At 44.6% G+C, this 3,869-nt stretch overlaps 1 long non-coding RNA gene across 1 annotated transcript; it reads right to left on the bottom strand.

Annotated features, from left to right (window-relative positions):
- Positions 1–1,137: 1,137 nt before the first annotated feature.
- LOC102475303 (uncharacterized) lies at positions 1,138–3,386 on the bottom strand. The gene is made up of 3 exons (XR_333647.1): positions 3,153–3,386; positions 2,952–3,055; positions 1,138–1,188 (listed from the first exon to the last, which is right to left on the bottom strand). It is a non-coding gene; the product is annotated as an uncharacterized LOC102475303 (long non-coding RNA).
- Positions 3,387–3,869: the final 483 nt, after the last annotated feature.

The following is a 3,869-nucleotide window of genomic DNA, read 5'->3' as shown; positions in this document are numbered from 1 at the left end:
TTTCAATGGCTTAGTTCTTATTTTAAATACTGGTAACCACTCTGGGGATCCTACTAAAATACAAAGCATTTAAACATCCAATTGGTTTAAAGTAGCTAACTATATTAATGATAACATATTTATTAGTTCTATGTTATATTTAAACATTGAGAGACTATTTCAAATAAGTACAGTAGCTCCCCCTATCTGTGTTTTCACATTCCACAGTTTTAGCTGTCTTGTCAACTGAATTCTGAAAATAGGTGAGTATAGTGCAATACAATATTTTGAAAGACACCACATTTACATTTATTGCCATATATATAAATATATATATTTAAATTATATTATTTAACTTATTTATTTATTTTTATTTGACCAGGGAGGGACAGAGCAAGAGAGAGAGAGGGGGGAAAGTGAGAAAACAAGCTGCCAGGTCCAGGACCTAAATGGTGGTCAGCCATGTGGGAGTCCAGTGCCCTTGACCATCATGCCACTTGCTGGTCCCTATTGCAGTATATTTTGAAAATTGTTCTACTTTATTATTGTTGTTACTCTATAATCAAATGTCTTACTTTGATAAGTTGTAAATTAAACTTTAGATATCTAGGTATAGGATAAACATTTTTTTCCCTATCTAAGTATAGTGAAAAAAATCATATATAGGGGTTTGGTCCTATCTATGGTTTCAAGCAGTCATGGGGAGGGCAGTCTTGGAACATGTTCCCTACAGAGAAGAGGGAATTACTGTATTTTTTTTCAAAAGAATTATTTAAAATTTTTATTTATTTTTATTATTTCTTTTTAATTTTCTATAGGGCACATGTGTTCACCAGAGAGAGACAGAAAAAGAGGGAAAGTGAGAAAGCAAGCCACCAGGTGTGGGATTTGAACAGAAGTTGGCCATGTGGGAGCTCAGCACCCCAACCACCACACCACCTGCTGGCCCCAGGACTACTTATTTTAAAAGACTAGTACTAATGTCTAATGTTAAAGAATATCTGAAACATTCTGTAAAGAGTAGTCATATTTTGAGGACCTCAAACAAGGGGTCAGAGCTTGGGCTGGGGTAGGAATCACACCTGTTTGTTTCTAATATGATATCCTTAATAGAAAGGAAATTAGAGACAGGGAAAAGCAGCAGCCACTTGTTCTTGTTGAGGCCTCCACAGGGTGAGCTGTGTGTCTTGACTCTATGTCATGCTGATACTGTTGGAACAAATTCAGGGATAGTGCTGTTAGATTATAGAATCTTTTTCATCCCTTCCTCAGGGAAGCCTTCTTTAGCCACCCTAATTTATACTCAAAGGTATGTGTTATCATGAAATGTTAAACATTTTTTTTCTAATTATTATTTTTTTAAGGTTTTATAATAGGGTGCATGTGCTTGCTGGCGAGGTAGTGAGAAGGGAAGTGAGAAATTACCCCCCAGGGGAGTGACCATGCTGCAACCCGTTCTCCTCTCAGGATTTTGTGCAAGCATACATGCATGTCCAGCATGATTTTCAAGCCACCAATCAGTTCAAGTCCAGTACTTGAACTGTGGTCCACCGCATGGGAGTCCAGTGCCATAACCACTACGTCGCTTGTTGGGCCCACTCATGAACTCTTGTACTTCACCTTCAAGTCACTTATCACAACCTCATTACTGATTATTTTTATAATTGTTTACTATGTCTTCCATGTGATTTCCTTGCATACCACTGCATCCTTAGCTTCTACCACAGTGATCGCTCATATGGGACAATTCTGTTTGCTGAGTTGAATGAAGGCTTGTGGGGAGGGGAAAAGGCTATGATCTCTTGCTTCCTTGGTACTGTGTAGCATTTCAAGCACAAGCAATGTCCTCAGCTCTCAGTTAAGTGCTGTCTGAAAGAGCCCACATCTCACTGATTAGGAGGATGCAGTAGCTGAAGTCACCTCAGAGATTCCTTCCAGTTCTCCTTCTCTTGGAAACAATGTGAACTCAGCAAGGAAGACCTGCAGATTTTCTTAGATGTTACTTGTCATGGGCTTTCAGATCAACTTTTTAAGATTGTGAAGTTGGAACTATATCCATTTTATCTCTTTTAAAAAAATAATTATTTTTTAAATTAACTTTATTTAAATTTGACAAGAGAGGGTCAGAGGGAGAGAGAAAGTGAGAAAGCAAGTCACTAGGTCCAGGACTCAAACCACGGTCCACCATGTGGGAGTCCAGTGGCCTTAACGCCACCTGCTGGCCCCTATCTCTTAATTATATTTTGAAACTGATTCTCAAACTGTGGTCCCTGGACTATACCAACCTCACCAGCATCACCAAGGAATTTGTCAAAAGCACAAATCCTTGGGCCTCACCAGTGGGATGGGATTCTAAGGGTTTCCATTGTGTGCTAAACTTTGCCAAGCATGCTTTTAAAGCAAAGTTTCAGTCCACTTTACCTTGTTTGATGATGAAAAGAGCCTATTTATCTGTGCTAATGTAAATGTAATGGCCCAGACTGCAGACTATCTATATACCATGACTGTTACTTGCTGTGAATAGCCCAATGACACACAGTCTAGTCTTTCTGAGAGATTTTTTCCAATAGGGCGCATTGCACTCACTGGAGAGACAGAAAGTTAGAAATCACCCTGGGCGGGGGTGGGGGGGGGGGGGGGGATGGCCATGGCGCAATCCTTTCTCCTCTCCGGATTTTGGGCAAGGCATACTGACATGCCCGGCCTGAATTTCAAACCTCTGGGTCCTAACTCAACCGCCTTGACCACTGAGAGTCTACTCCTTAACCACTGTGCCACCTGCTAGACTATATTAGTCTTTTTAAAGTAGCGCCCTTCACAGAAACCTCAGGTAAAAACAAGCAGTTACAGATAGCAGCAGTACAACAACCTAGAGAGGTCACATTACTCAAATGAAAGGCTTCAGTTTTGCGTTATGTTGATTTGGGGGCAGGGGAGCAAGGGAGAGAAAAGGCCCTTGAAGACCCACTTACTAGTTTTTCCTCTTGGATTTTCCCGCTGTTACACTATTGACAGCGGAACCTTGTATTGCAGTGCACAAAAAGTAGAGCCAATAGTATTTTCCTCCAAGTTAAACCTGAACTATGAAAGAAAAGTGGCAAAATGAGACAAGGTTGGGGCCAGAGATGCAGAAGATAACGCGATTAGAACGTCCCCTTGTTTTCTGAACGCACTGGCTCTGCCGGTTCTCTGCCTTCTGATTCTTATCCCTGTGTGCACCGCCCGCAGGCCCAGCCCCGGCGTGGCTTCTTTCAGAGTCTCAGATGAGACCCTCCGAGACCAAGACCACACAGTCCCGAAAGCCCTCGCTTTACCGCTGGAGACCTCCGGGACCTTGCAGCCACCCAGCGGGGCGGAGTCTGGTCGGGATCCAGTCCCTCCCTGAGCCCCACCCCCTTACTGGGCTCCACCCCTCTCCTGGGCCACGCCCACGCCCCAACCCCGCCTCTTCCCTCCGCTCCCTTCGCCCCCTCCCGCCTCCAGTCCTTACGGCTCTTGGCGCCTGTGACGAAGCCGAAGCGTCGGGCGAGGGCGTCGCAGCCAATGAGAAGCCAGGGACTAAAGAAGTGACCAATGACTTGCTAGGATGGTTTGGGCGGCTGACCAATTATGAGGTCTAGCACCCGGAAATGGTTGCTAGCTCTGAAGCCTAGCTCGGCAGCAGTGAGTTGGGCTCCGCACGTGTGATAGCAACTGCACGCGGGAGGGGTCCGGCGTGGGTCGGATTTGAAGTCTCGCACGGGTGTGGCCGTGTAACTTTTAGATTTTGAGTAGGGGGGCCGTTTGTGGGAAGAATTCACACTGCTGCTCAGACCCTGTGTGTGTGGACTCCCTCTGATGGTGGCTTCCAGCGAGTAGCGTCTCCAGGAAGCCGCTCGCGCCGCGGGGGC

The sequence above is a fragment of the Tupaia chinensis genome, unplaced genomic scaffold (assembly GCF_000334495.1).
Source record: "Tupaia chinensis unplaced genomic scaffold, TupChi_1.0 Scaffold000074_1, whole genome shotgun sequence".
Lineage (NCBI taxonomy): Eukaryota > Metazoa > Chordata > Mammalia > Scandentia > Tupaiidae > Tupaia > Tupaia belangeri.
The sequence above is the reverse complement of the archived record's forward strand: the minus strand, read 5'-3'. Positions and strand labels throughout refer to the sequence as shown.